Raw genomic sequence first — 15,982 nt, forward strand, 5'->3', positions numbered from 1 at the left:
AGTTATCCTTAAAGGATATGAAGCAATTAATTGTTTTATAAAAGTTGTATTTTTTTGTCATAGACCTCAATGAGGTTTTAACACTTTTGTAGTTTTGTAATTTATTTATAAACACACCGTATAAATACTGCTTATATCATCTTATACACGTTTCTTGAAGTGACGAGGTCATTACTAACACTAAACAATTTTTTAGGTAATATAAGGAAGATAATTGTTTTGTGTTCAGTGAATGTAATTATAGTTTTTCAGGTTGGAATGTTTGCAAAGTCATGACAGTGATACCAATCGGTAATTGTTACGAATCAATTTCCGGCATTCCAAAAGCTTTTCGAGCTTTTTTCAAAAAATAATCAAATCGTGCTTTTACGATTTTGTAATTTTATTAGATGGTTGATAAGGCCGTGAACATTAAGAAATTAAAGGATGATTCAACAATTGCAAAACGTATCAGTAGTTTCATCTATTAACCTTGCATATATTTTATTGCAAAATGATATCGACAATTACTCAATCAAATATTGTTTCAAAATTTTACAATTGGAACACTTTTCTGGCGAGAGTAATATTTACCCGGCCTGAAAATTTTCCGGTTTCCGATTCACCGGAATTGGAAATTGCGTTCACTGTCACTGTTCACACACTGGACCAAAATCGTGGGTGCGGTGGGACCTTGCTCTTCGGCTCCGTTTTCGGTGTTAAAAATTGCGTAAATCTTAAACACTCGACGGTTTCAAAGACAATAGTTGAATTCTTATTGCATGACCTAGAGAGGAAATCAAACGTTGGGATTGGAGCGCCTCTTGTGAGCTTCTGAAGGTATGGTGTTGTTCAGTCGACCAGTAGACTTCAAGACGTTCACTTCTCCCGCTGATTTGAGCTTTCCCCCGTGCTCCTCCACCTGGTGAGTAATGACATTTTACCCCCCGATGACAACACCCTCGACATTTTTTAATCGGCGTTCAGTGACATTCGACGAGAGAAAGTGCGCGGACGGGCTACCGGAAATAGTGACGAGCGACTAAGACACCAACCTAATTAAAAAAAAAAAATATTAAGCGGTTATTTAATTTTTTTAAATTGCCTTTTATACATCTGTGGCTTTTAATAAATTAAAGCACTTATTTATAAATATTACCAAATAAAAACTGGAGACATCAACGCGTGGTGAAGACACGAACCCAACTCAAAATATTTTAATATATTTTTTTTAAATTTAATTTTAAATAATACTGAAGATATTGAAGACGTCTAATGTTTTTTTAGTTTATGTATAAACATTATTTAATCCAAATTAAATTTTTTTTTATTGTGTAGGTATGGAATAAAACCGTTACCTAAGAAGATGGTTATTGGAAAAAAATTAAGACACAATACGAATCAATTAATAAAATATTTTTGAAAACTTTTGAATATAAAATACCTAAATTTATTTTATTTAGTGAAGTGATTAAATTGATTTCTATCAAGGGATAATTTGGACACAAACACATTTTTATTAGAGTTGTTTTTCCTTTCTTTACATCCGCGTGCGTGTTTTGAGTAAAAAAGCGAGTCATCCGAGCTAATCTCTCAATGGCCATCGGCCATAAAATCGTCTGGTTGTTGGAGAAAAGTTAACAGTTCTTGTTACAGACGAAGCGAAACCGTTTTAACAGTTAAATTTCCAAGGCCATTTCACATAATCATTCCGGTTAATTTAAATAAGTGCAATTTTTTGTAGATAGAAATTAAGAGTCTCGTAACCTAATTGAAGATTAATTTTTATGTTTAAGTGATTTACGAGTTAGAGAGGAATCAAGGAAGTTAGAGCCCCACCTGAAATAATTAGCACCGAGCGCCCCGTCGGGACAATTAGTTTAAAAGGTGTTAACATTGGTGCCATTTCCTGAAACAATTTTTTTGAATTTTTCACCAATTTATTGCCAGGATTTCGCTTGTAATAAATGTTTGCACCGATTGTCTCAAAAGTATTAATCAAAGCGGTCTCTGGATACGTTATTTAAAAAAAATTGCACACATCCTAAATTGTCCTCGTAATTGTTTACCTGTAATTTATGGCCGCGAAAGTGTCGCTTTTAATTAATCATCATTTTAGGAATTTGTAAATTATATCATTAATTCGAAATGAAAATTTATTGAGGCTCGAGAGGTATTTCAGTGTCAACGGATTAATCAAATTGGGGGGCGTTTTTAATTAACGAATTTGAATTTATCGATTGTAGAAATGTCAAGTTTGGGGGTTAAACGATCAAACATTTTTATCATTTTCAGATTTACTTGTGCAATCCAGAAATTGGAAATGTCGTTTCAATTTGTTACGATTTGTCTCTCTAAAATGATGGTCGAGTGCTTGCTTTATCAAATCCTTTAACTAATTTCGTTAAAAATCGGCGGTTTTTGTTCGTCCGCTTCAGTATTGCTTTGTATTATTTTCGTTCCTGAGCATTTCACGCTACATGCTTCAAGATTGATATCTTTTAAGAAATATAAATGATTCTGTCACAAGCACCGTCTATTGCCCCTCCGATTTAATTTCGAACGTTGTCGCTGGTGAAAAAATCGAATTTTCTCATAGACTCTCATCTAACCTTTCAGCGTGTTCCATAATTTGATTTATACATTTTCAAGTCGCAAAAGTGGATATTTCAATTTGATAAAACGATCCAGATTTGGCGATAGTATATCGTATCATGTTTGAATTTTGCATTCAGCGCAATTTCAGCGTCTGCTTTTGAAATTTATTGAAGAATCGGAGCGATGACATCCGATTATAGTTTGATAACACGTGAAATAAGGCGAACGGTTGTGACAGAGCGATATCGACAACAGATGCTCAGATAGAAAGTGGACCGTGACTCGAATATGAGATGCTGCAGATTGCTCGGAAGTGAGCGCTGCAAAGCCTCAACACTTTCTTCGAGATCTTCCGTGTCACGATACACCAAAGAAAACACTTTGAAAACTGGTCATAAGCGAAAAAATTTCTTAAGACGAGAGCTACTGTAGGTATGTTCTGCATTGCGTAAGGTGCTTAAAACGGTAAACACGGATGGGGTTTAACATTGCGGAAATCTTTAATTGTCACTACTTGACTGAAGGACGGGAAAATTTCAGTTTTTTTTGGCTGTTGTGTAATAGAATGTCATAATCAAAAAAATGTACACGAAAGTAGAAAGTGAGAAAATAGATAGAAAAATAAAAAAGAAAAATGTTTGATCTGATGGTTAAAAACCACTTCCTGCTAAGCGAAGTTTTTAACGTACGACGTTTTGACAATACCATGTTGTTGTATACTGGGTGATTCATCTCAGCTCCGGTCTTCTGTAGCTCAGTTATTATTTAAGTGGGAATTTTGATATTTTGTAGACTTTATTTATATTCTACAGGGCATTTCAGGAAAATATTTTTGATTATACAGGGTGACCCAAAATAAGTTACTATACAAACTTATGTTTTTTATATGTAGCGTTTCTTGGCATTTTTGAATGTAGCTTTTAATTTGAATTTAATTTAATTTATTTAATTAAACTTCTATTAGTCGATTTTGCTTAGTTTTTGCATTAAGTTGTTTTTTTTTTTGGCAAAAACATCCTCTTTTTTAAAAAAAGTGTCTATAATTAATAAGATAAAAGATATTTAACTATAAACATAAAAAAAATCATTATTTTAATAGCCAAAAAGTGCACATTTGCACTAGAGATGGAAGAAATATCACTCAATAATCACTTTTATGTTACACTGAATCCATTATTCTTTATTTTTACAATAAACCTATTCAGATTTCGATATTTATGTCGACTTTTACAATTTCTGATTTCTGGGCAAATCCCAAATAACTGATCAGTGGTGAAATTACTATGGTTGCAACAATGCTCATTTTAACGATAGGCATTGTTGCTACAATTATAAATATCTTTTAATTTATCAATTCTAGACATCAAAAGTTTATTTTTTTGAATAGATAATTTATCAGTTTATGAGATGCAAAAATAAAAAATAGGGTGTTCCATTTAAATTTTTTAAGTAGTTATTTAACTGTTAACAAACTTCGACATTTTTTTAACTTTTTGACTGCAATATATTAAAAAAAATTATAGTTTTAAACTTCGTACTTTCTCCTTTACAGTAATATTTTTTTTTCAGCTGTCTTAACTTTCTTTGTAATACATTTTTAAAAAGAGGATGTTTTCGATAAAAAAAACAACTTAATCCAAAAACTAAGGAAAATCGACTAATAGAAGTTTAGCTTAAAAACACTGAAATTAAAAGCTACATTCAAAAATGCCAAGAAACATATGGTGTTTTATTAAAAAAAAACATAAGTCTGTATTGTAACTTATTTTTGGGCCACCCTGTATATTCAAAAATATTTTTCTGAAATGCTCTGTAGAAAATGAATAAAATTTACAAAATATCAAAATTGCCACTTAAAAATAACTGAGCTACAGAAGACCGGAGCTGAGATGAATCACCCTGTATACTATTCTTGATCTCATTATTTAATAAAATTTTCAATACTTATGTAGACTAGAAAAATAAACACTAAAAAAACAAATCAATATTGTCAAACCATTGTCCTTTTTCTCTTGCATTTTATGATTGGCGAATAGTAAACCGATTAAAACATAGTTCGTTAATAATTCAAAGATTAACATTGAAATCAGCTTGTGTCACAAATATTTAATGAACTATTAATAATTTAGCTGATTTTTCAGGTCAAACTAAACAAGATTATGCAATAATGATAAATTCAAAATAATGCATAATAAAAACAATCAACTAATTTAGTAGTTCTTTTATCAACTATATATTTATTGAAAAGATTCTTTCTCTAAACATAAATAAATAAATTTTGAAATCAAATTTTTTACTATGCAATTGTGACGAAAAGTTCTTGTTTATTTAAATAAATTGAAAAGTAATGTTTTGCTTTGTTGCCAGTACTTTAGTACTGTCTAATTGATTCACACCACCAAATTTGATCTCCTCGCCGCACCTGATCCTTGTAAACGTGCCACAAGGCTGCTTTGTCGGGGCGATCGTGTATCAATGCCTAAATGTCACAAAGCCTGCAATTGTTTCAATTTTAGTCACGTTTCGCTTTGAACAATCCTCATGAACTTTATCGATCTTGCCGAAAAATTTTCATTCACTGTCGTTATGGTCAATGATCCGCGCGAACTGCGCCATACGGAAGTACATCATTTATATCATCCCCAATTTCCCTCCCACGTGTGTGCTTACTATCGATCGCGTCTTATCAATCGTAACGACTCTTTGATATTCCATCAATTCATCAGCGACTCTATCGGTACAAGAACCGACGTCGAACATTTATCTCAATCTTCTTCGACTCTCTCTTTCACGGGTGGCGTTTTCGCTTTACCTTTCTCCGGGTTATGTGTGCCACACGCACGTAATTACGCATTTAAAAACCGAAACGTAAAAGCATAATGAGCGAACATCAATTTTTATCTTGCCAAACAACTGAGTTTTTTGTGGAGAGTCGAATTGGATAACTTCCAGATTTCGGATTGCCGGAGGAATCAAATGTTATTGTATCGCGGTAATTGAAATTTCAGATTTTAGATGAAATTCTAAAGTTTCATGTCGCTTCGAACTATTATTAAACTACTGGTAGGAAGTGATAAAAAAATCAGGAACTTGGTTTTGAAAAAATTAGAGAAAGCAAGAGAAAATAAAAATTCTCGAGATAACTGTACCTAATCGGTATTGACAAAATTATAAATAAATTTTAGGTAAAAAAAATCAATAAAAATTTCGTTAGATATTTATTATTATTAATCCAAATAACATAATTAGCTATTCATGCACATAAATTTCACACCGCGATACAATTAATAGAAAAAAGTTTATGTAACTTTTTATTAATTTCAGGTTTCACCTGTATTTTCGTAATATATTGTAAGATTACAAATATGCTATTGTAAAGTGAAACAAATAATATTTTCTTGCACCCATGATCGGTTTTATTAATTTTTATTTTCAGTCTACATGAAAGTCAATAAAATATTACTTAGTGTTGAAATGAGTGACTCATACGAAGATGTCCTATTTAGATTTTATCAGTTAATATCTCTGTTAGTAATTAATAGCATGAGATGTACCTATGTACACATGTGCAAGAGTAACAAACTTTATGAAAGTTTTAATTTTGAGCAACATTTAATATAATGTCTTTGTTTCTGTTTTTGAGTGTGTCTTATTTTTTTGTTCATTTGTAAAATCCGTAGCTTTTTAATAAATTAATTATAGCTGTAAGACAGTTTTGGCTTTCTTTACTTCAACCGCAGGCAAATAATTTTTTTTTTAAACTTTTCAAAATTTTGTTTGTTTTGTTTACATTTCGCGTTTGGCGAATCCTGCTAAGGTCACGGCTGAGGTCGCCCCAACCAGTCTTAGGCAGCAGTGAAGCAGAGAAAGTATCCTTAGCAGATATTGAGTCGAGCGGTCAGGTTCAAGGCGTCGAAAAAAATGTGAAATCGTTTTTTTCTCGGAGGATCTTATCTCGTCCGAAACTGTACCACAATAAAACTGGAACGTTTCCTTATATTAAAGAGTGTCACTCGCATCATAAGAGTTGTATTACCGTTCTATATGGCGGCAGTAATTTTGCGCCGAGCTTGGCGAGAGAGTTAATATTACGAAAAGTCACAAGAAGCCAGCTCTGGTGCCGACAGCGCCTCTTATTGATAGCACTCGTTGTGAAATACAAGCCTCGACGACGTCTCAAATTACTGTTAATAACGAGCGAGGCCCGCAATAATTCCAATGAAAGTTTAATGAAAATTTTCAAAGACGAGTGAGTTCATTAATAAAAGAAATTTTATTCATCGGTTTGTGTTTATAACTGGAATTTTGGACGAATTTAATTGGATTAGGGGGTAATATATTCGTTCGGTGTAATTAAAAAGGAAATTGGCCGTAACTGAACCGAGAGGTATTGAATTTGTGGAATTATAAAATTACAAAGACGGGATAAACGCCACCAAAATACGAACAGATTAAATCGTAATTCGTGTCAAAAAGTACGACTCGCTGTCGTGTATTATATTAAGTTATGCGGGTTATTCAGCTCGTATTTTACCCTAAATATATGCTCGTGACAAATAATTAAACATTACGTTATACACATGCATGGAAACTTGCCAGGTTAAATGATATTTAGTATTTATGGGGTTTTCTAGGACATAATGAGACAACAAGCCTGTTGACTAATTGAAGGTTCGTGACATCGTAAATTTATTCTAGGGTGGGTTACATTCCACTACTTCTTGCCTCTTGCAACTACGCCGACATTTTTACCCTTATTTTAAAACGAGAGGAACGCTAACAAGACGTTCAAGCACTATCTATTGAATTGTTTTCATATTCTTGCGCTAGTAAAATATGAAGTTATGGCATCTCATTCACTAGTTTGCTATAAATTGGCTTCTTGGAATTTCATGAAAAACATCTTGTTACGGAAGAAATCAGCACAAAGACCTTACATGAAATATTAATAGGGGAGGAGGCGGTACCATTGAGTTGCCACGATATTAAATATGGGAGAGATGATAAAGAAATTATAATTGGCAAGGTTCTGCATACACAATGAGATTTTTTACTACTTACCCACGCTACGTACTGAATGGTTGTGGGTTTACAACATCGATATTTTCTCGCGTGAGCGTCAATAACAAACAAGATGATTAGCAAAAAATTTAAGAAACCAATCAACGAAAAAATAAAACATAAAAAAAAAACGTTATTTGTAAAGCAGTACTGTAGTAGTTTTGAATAGAAATCATCTCTAATCGAGTCAATGACAAGCGCAAACATCAAAATAGAATGATAATTAATATTTATTTTTATAATGAGCAAACAAGTCAATAAATTAGCGCTTCTTTCAGTATCAATCCAACAGGTATGTACCTCTTTAGTTTATTTTATCTGACCCAACTTCTCTTAAATAATCGCTTAATTTTCTCTCATCACAATCCGACTTTCATCGAAAACAAACGGTGGGAGTCTTCCTATTTGCAATCCAAACTACAGACCCATGTGAAGACGTGTCAAAATGCAAATGTGGTAACATCGTGTGGGAGAGCTTATAATTAGTCTAAACCCGCATCTAAATAGAATAATATTGAGCAAGATTTATTTATATCTGTGTAATGATAGGTTCCTCTAGAAATAAAATTTTCTTGTGTCCTTGTTCCCACAGTCACTGGGCAAACATCGCGACAATTTATTTTCTCATTATAAAAGCCACGCTTTTGAACACGAGATTACCGATATCATGCCGATTAAGACCTTCAACTTTACACCACGCCGATGCATTTTCCTTCTAAGAAAAATCGATCGACATCGACCCAGTTCTCAACTCACGCGTTGCAGTAACAAAGCTCACGTGCTCTTTACCTTATTTACATTTCCCGGAGTGATAAAAAGTCTTTCATTTAGCTCACCAGCTGACACTACTTCACTTAATGCCTAGATTTCGCTAAAATAAACACAGGCGAAAAGGGATTTTTCGACGGTTAGTAAGTAGATTATGAAAGGGGCGAGCCGCTTGAGTAATTACTCCACATGTTTGCGGTTTGATCAAAAACACAAAAATTGTTTTGTAATTTCGTTAAGCAAACTCATGTTAATATTACAATTATTATTATATAATCTTGCCGGCGATTCGATCTTATTATTATTATTGCTATTCCGCCACCGCTGGGAGGCAATCGAATAATAATCAACAATGCGCCAAATTAATCGCTCGCTTCACACACAAACTGAATTTTTTGACATTGAAACGACTCTTGAATCATTCAGCCTTGGTTCAACTCGAGAAAACCTCTTCCACATTCTTGACTCTTTCTACTGGTACTAAATTGAAATTGCAGCAACTTATTCGGCACTAATTGGCGGAAGATTGTAGCTCACTGTGTGTGTACAAACTATTGGTGCGAATTGTTGTTCCAACTACAAGAAAACACAAAGAATTATTATCCCGAGAATCAGTCCAATTTACGCTTCCCTAAAATTGTCCGGGAACGAAAAAACCTAATTGAGCAACAGTGAAAGGAATGATTATGTCATTAGAAAAATCAACACTCAATCACGATGAAAAAAGGACGAAATTGTTTAGTTATTTTAAATAACGAGGGAAGAAAAAAATTAATGAAACTTTAAAAGAAAGTGGTGAACGCTGAGCTAAATTTATTACCCGACAGAGTTTCTAATCGGCCATTAGAGATTATAAAACATTTAATACCAATTGAGGAATTTGGCTCTTTGAAGCAAAAATCCCATTACGGAAAGTTAATTATTTACAGTTCAATTAGATCGGGTATTCGGAAGTTAATACTTTTTGAAGATAACGCATTTGTAACACTGTTTTTAAAAATCAAGTAATTAAAAAATACTTTCAGAGTAAACAAAAGGGTTTGTTGTTGAAACACAAAAAAATTGAAAATTTTTAAACTGAAATATTATTTTGGTACTACCAAAAATTTACAACTTTGTCTTTAAAATCTATTAAAATTTGAATTCTATGTTTGTCGTGTCTTTGTCCCCAATTAACACAATAACGCCATTCAAATTGCCATTTCGTCAGCCTCCTACGTGTCCCTCATTGCACCCGCCATACAATATCGTCAATTTTCTTAATTTACGTGCAGCGAATTCAGCGTCGCATCAGTTTCATCAGTCGGCATTTCGGCGTAATTGTGTTAGAATACCAGAATGTCAACAATCCAATTAAAGATCCAGTCTTTCGACACTCTCTTGTTTTGTATGACATTATTCTCCAGGAAAGCGGTGCAGTTTTAATTGTTTCCGTTTCGCGCCTTTAACAATGCATTATATTCTAGAATTTTTTTAGGGAAAATATTTTATATCATCGTCGTAATTTATCGTAAATGTTTTATATCTGCTAAACCAGGCAAATGCGCTTTTGAACATTAAAAAGCAATTTACAGTAATGTAATCATCAACGCGCTAACGCTACGGATCGAGCTTTCGCAATCGCCCTCTGCGAAAAATTTTATTATTTTCTACGGGACGTAACGTAACAGTTAATGGGCCGCAGACGAGTCAAGAATTAAGAGTAAACGGAAGAAAGGAATTTGATGGGTTAGAGAGGTGAATTTGCGCGACGGCTCTGAAGCGTATAGCCAATTTTAGCTTAGGGCTTTTTTACTTGCAGTGATGGTGGCAACCAAAGAACATCACACTGTTTTAGGCTGTTTATTGTTTTTTGCATCTGATGTTTGCAGTACTTAAAATGGTACCGTAAATAATACTTTAAAAAATTAAACTAGTGTTGTAGAAACTTCTTATAGTTGCTTCTGTTTAAACACTAAAAATGTATGTTTGTTGTAACGAAATTAGGCCAACATATGTGCGATACAATTATAGTCTCAATAGGCAATGAGAAAATAACTACATATTAAAAAAAAATATTCAGATGCTTATAATTATTTTTTTTCCCAGTTCTGATAGTGTTTCTCAAATACGTAATATTTTTGGAACTTGGAAAATCAGTAATTTGATTTATTTGTTAAAAGAATTAGTCAGTGTTTCTGCTTGAAAGCCGTAATTTTTTGTCTAACAGACTGGCTATTTAGCATTTGTTTAACTCTCTAAGTTTTATGTTTCATTAACCTAATATTTAAATTAGTGCATCTCGCTGATGGCACACATGTCTTAACTTCTCTATTTATGTTCCGCCGTCGGCTGTAATTAAAATAAACGAAAAAATCCGACGGTAAACACCATTCTTTGCATCTGTCCGAGCAATTTGTTGGAAACGCGGTCTGTTCAACAATCAGACCGCAAACACAGAATTTCACCTAAATCACCCGCAACGTATCCGACTTTTGGGCGATTTCGCGATTATTTTTCCTCAAGTCGTAATGACAATTTCTCAATTGTCGGCGACGGCTATTGAATCCCAAACACTTTGTTATACGCTCTTTTGTAACATTTTAATACAATTGTGCCGATTTATGGATCGTCAATTAACAATGCAAGACTCCAATTAACTCTAATGGCTTTCGAATAAATTATTTGTTGCCACATGCCGATTTTCTGAAGACGGGACAATGTCAAAGTCGATCACTGGACCGGGGGTCTATTTACATTACTGTAATTAATTGCAAGGAGGGAATTCTTTCGAAATTAATTTTGTAATGGACTGTGCTCAACACGCTATAACTATGATTGATGATTCAAATTCGTATTTAATTTTTTTCCTAATTCCAGGTAGGAAACGGGAATAATTCAATTCGCTTTGATTCATTGTTGGAGGCTTTCTAATTGGTAAGTAAACTTTTTCCTTGTAAACATTTACTTTTCCTACGCATTGAAACAATGGCTATTCTTTGGATGGAAAAACAATAATTGATTAATATCCACACAAAGAAACTTTCTTTTATTATTATTATTTTAACTTAAGACCGATGATATTAAAAAATCATTGTTACATTTCTGGTGAGATTAAATTCAAACACAACAGGGTAAATCATCCTAAACAAATATTGGCTAGAGTCGGAGATTTTTAGATGAACCTATTCGAATCACGGAAAATTTCAAAATTAGGTTGAGTGTGGTTCTGTTTTATTGTGGCTAGAGGCGTTCTGATTGAGTTTGATAAATTGGAATGGTCTGGAATCTTAATTAAGTCGTAAAGTAAATTTGATTGAACAATCGAAAGTTAAAAAAATGGTTACAAATCGAGTTAAAGTAGTATGTTTAATGTGGGCTCTCAGCCCTTAGCGAATAACGTCCAACTTTCAAATTAATCTGCAAGCGTTTTCATCAGCTAATAAAAAAATCTGTTTGAAGTTAGGGTAAAAATCCAATATTTCAAGTTGAAAAGAATTTTTAATATTTGTAAAATAGTATTCCGCGGGAAATTGGCGAGTCTCTTGGGGAATTTTGATATTAAATTAAACAAGGGAAATAAATGGAGAAACACATCGCAAAACGCAACGATTGCCTCTTTTACTTATTGCTAATATTTGGTAAGAGCTTCACGCTCTGTTAGTTTATTCGATTCGATGATTCCCTTCATAATCTAATCCAATCGGCAAAACCGAATTCGGATGTTGCCCGCCTAAAAACCCTGTTAAACAATAAACCGGCGAAAAACGGCTCTCTCTTAACACGCGCTCAAGTCGGTCGAATCTCTCCGCATACATTATTCATATTCGAACAATTTCACTAATGACGTAAGAAGAGCAATGAATCATTTCGCTCGTTTCGATAACAACAATAACATAACCATTTGTTACGTTATCATTGTTCTTTTGGAATTGATGCGTCTGAAACAAAGACCTACTTCTTCTGACACAACCAGAGACATCAATAACGTTTATTGTACGGCTTTAATGTGCTCTCACAGCAATTGAATACAAGAGCGAAAAAATTTTCACCAGACAACACTAATGAAAGGACTTAGGGACACTCAGACTAAAGTACTTTCTGATAAAAGACATTTTCGTGACGAAATCCACCAACAATTACTTATACAAACATTTTTATGTTACTTTGTCAAAGATGTAAAGAATTTTGAAAAGCAAACAGTACTATCTCGGTAGGTACATACTACCTGAATACTTGATCTACGAAATCACGTCTCGTGGATAAAAATAGAAACACTTTTTTAACTATTAAATTAAAACAATTGAATTGTAACAGTTAAGTTCGTACCAATCACAAATCTACTTGAAATAGCCTAAAAAATGGTTCTGCTGTACTTTACTTTTAGTTCTAGATTTAAAGCTTTGTGTCTCTAAAATTGCATTAATTCTATCAAAAAGCTCCCCTTGCAAGAGTAATAATTGTTAGCGCATCTGAAACATACAAAACAAAGGTCCAGGAAGCCGAATTTGCATAAAAACCGGCACCACGATCTTGTAAACAGTGACAGGAGTCCTTTGACAATGGAACAAAGTGAGGAATGCCACTACCAGACCAAACATGGGGGCACACTCAATTCAATGATGTATTCTATTGTTTCCGCCTTAATACTGTCATATAACAAGCAATGGGGTGTGGTCATTAATAATTACGATCTTCTCGTCATGTACACCTGAAGCGCCATTATAATTAATTGTGATTTTAATGCGTGTCTTGGGACGGACATAAAAGAGCTTTTTGCTTTTTTTCCGTGTTGTAAAAAGACTATCAAGTTTAATAAATATAGATGGGTGACACGAAAATGCTTCATGTTTCATGGAAATTAAATTGGATAATCGGATAATTGTGTCGTAAATATATGATGGGGGTTATTCGAGACGCTTTTGTAGAGAGAAAAGCTCTTTATCGAAAAATAAGTTTATTAATTATTTGTTTTGTTTTCATGAAACAATCTTTGAGATATTAGTTTATGGAAAAGTTGGAGCGTTTCGTGTTTCAGGGAAAAGTTCGCTCACTAATGAAGCTGCTCTGTTCTCAGACAAACATTGATGTTTTTGATTATTGTCAATATTTATTTTTCCCTCGATCTGATTTTTATGTAACTGTTATATAAGTTTATTATCTAAACGATTTACATAGTTGATTAAAGGCGTTTACCTTAAAAGAATTTTCTTTCTCCAGTTGAAAAGTCGAGGTCGAAATTTTTTGAAAGTAGGATTAGCATATGTGATTTTTCAGTGTTTGCGGATGCGCTGATAAGAGATCGAATGATTAAAGCTTTTCTGGTGAAGTTCAGCACGCAAACTGGCCTCGTATTTATCAAATACGTCAGACATACGAGTGTCTAATTACGGGCCAACAGCGGGAAAGCGCCGCTGTATTTTTGTCTAACATTAATTTCGCATAAAGCCGAGCTTTTAAATGCATTCGCCGTCAGTATTTAGGGTTTATTAAAATCCGTAAAACTAAACTGTAATGTTCTTTATTTACGGCTTCGCAAAATAACGTCGTTATTTCCTAAGCTGGAGCGAGGACGATAGCGCGCCAAAACGATAATTAAAAACATTTTTCCTCCCGAGAGCCAAAAGGGAAGTGTTTTAAATCTCCTTATTTACTGAATGACATTAAAATTGCAACATTTTGAAAATATTGCTTCTGATTGTCCAACAAAAATTGTATCCTAGAATTAATAAAAATTCCCGATCTCTGTTTGAAATCGGGCTTGGTGATAAATTCTAATCGACGAGCTCTTTTATTAGTATTAAATCATTTTTAAGCCGAAACGTGACAGTATTAAAATTAAAATTGAACTGATCTAAACTGATTAAATGGAAAATATTGTGATCTGTGTAAATTGAGCTATCGATTGGACAGGTGACGGGTTTGGGGATTTTTGAGAGCGAAAGAGTGTCGAGGAAGAGAACAATTCGGTTATGGCTGGTTATAAATCACGTTGTTTGACTGAATTACGATTGTCAAAATGTGTATAACTCGCGCGATCGTAAATATTACTTTGGAATGCATATGTCTATGCGTTTTATATCTGAGGGTTTCATATTTTATGGTCGTGATATCGGGGTTTAGATTAGTGAGGTGGAAAATTATTTTTAAATAAATTTACAAACGAAAAATTATGGTTTTTCATTTTACAGAATGTAAAGTAGTCTACGGGTTAAGCTGCCCTGAAAGTAGCACTTTGTGTTTGTACGAGTATATAAATCTTTAATAATTCATTAAAAAAAATGGGTGGTACTATTAGTACCACTTTCAGAAACTTTTTACAATATGTCGCAAAAGCCAGTTTCATAATCGAAATAAAGGGACTTTAAAATTAATGTTGGTGTAGAATGTGAAATTTTTCTCAACAAGTCCATAGTAATCAGGGCATTCTAAACCAACATTAACTTTAAAGTCCTTTAATTTGATTTTTAAACAGGCTTCAAAATAGGATACTAAAACAGATTTTAAATGTTGCACTGCCTCAATAAGGTTATATTATTTAACTTAATTTTTCAAAATTATCGCCTGCTATGCCGATCTCTCGAACTCAATATTACTCCAACGACATTTTATTTCTAACATGCAAATTATCTCAGTGCAAAGTTTCTTCGCAATTAACTTTGAAAGTTGCAAGAATACAGCTCCGACTTTAACAGTCAATAAATTCGTTAGTCGAGAAACTCAGCAACGAAGTAATTAATCGATATATCTAAAGTATGATAATTTGTGAAAAAAAGGCTACATTGAGTAGAATTGGGACGATGCATGTGTAAATTCGTCTATAAAAATGTGCAATAAAAACCGTGAATAATGCAACAAATTCGTTGCGTTTATTCGTTATTTAGCTTTATAGTAAATTTAAAAATGTGGTCGTAAAATGAAAACAATCGTACATAACGCCCCCATAAAACACGCCAGGACGGTATAAACGACACATTAAACAAACAACAACATTAATCGAATTCAGCTAGCGCCAATACGGCAATCTGTAATTTATCCACGGTGTCGATATTCTGTTAGGGTCTTGGAAATGGCACTTTTGGCATCGGTTTCGCTATGCAAATGCCATCGTGGATGCGATTCCTAGGTTGGCTAATTAAAGATTCATAATAGGAGGACTACAGGATCGGTTAACTCAATTACGAACATCTGCGGATCCTGTAACTTGTCATCCGGTTAAGTGAAACCGGCCCGGACTTAATCTTGATTCGATTAAGCGATGGCCACTATTGCAGCGGCAAAAATTCGGTTAGGTTGTTGACGCGGTTTAACCGCCGCGCTGCATCGCATTATTTCGCCACGACGTTATAGGCAATAAACATAAACGCGCTATTCGACGAAAACAATAACAGCCATTTCGCGAAGGTACGACGATGATTAATGGACTTTAATATCACGCGTTTAACGAAAAAGGACGTGCATTAGCCGAATGTCGCATAAAGAAGATTGTTGTTTAATAAAATTAAACGGGTACTGTTGCTTTATTGAAACAATCGTATTAAAAAAACTTTTATAAAATGGTTCAATTCTCTTGTATTTGGTGTTGGTAAAATGTTGC

General features: G+C 33.6%; 1 protein-coding gene across 2 annotated transcripts in view; it reads left to right on the plus strand.

Annotated features, from left to right (window-relative positions):
- Positions 1-806: 806 nt before the first annotated feature.
- The window catches only part of LOC123005317, a 38,350-nt gene continuing 23,174 nt past the window's right edge, over positions 807-15,982 (plus strand). For both annotated transcript variants that reach the window (XM_044399002.1, XM_044399003.1), the window contains exons 1-2: positions 807-904; positions 11,266-11,322. The gene's annotated coding sequence lies outside the window, so the exon portion shown is untranslated. The remainder of the gene's footprint in view (positions 905-11,265; positions 11,323-15,982) is intronic.

The sequence above is a fragment of the Tribolium madens genome, unplaced genomic scaffold (genome assembly GCF_015345945.1).
Source record: "Tribolium madens isolate multiple individuals breed KSU strain unplaced genomic scaffold, Tmad_KSU_1.1 Scaffold_20;HRSCAF=117;Tcas5.2_LG4, whole genome shotgun sequence".
Classification (NCBI taxonomy): Eukaryota; Metazoa; Arthropoda; class Insecta; order Coleoptera; family Tenebrionidae; genus Tribolium; species Tribolium madens.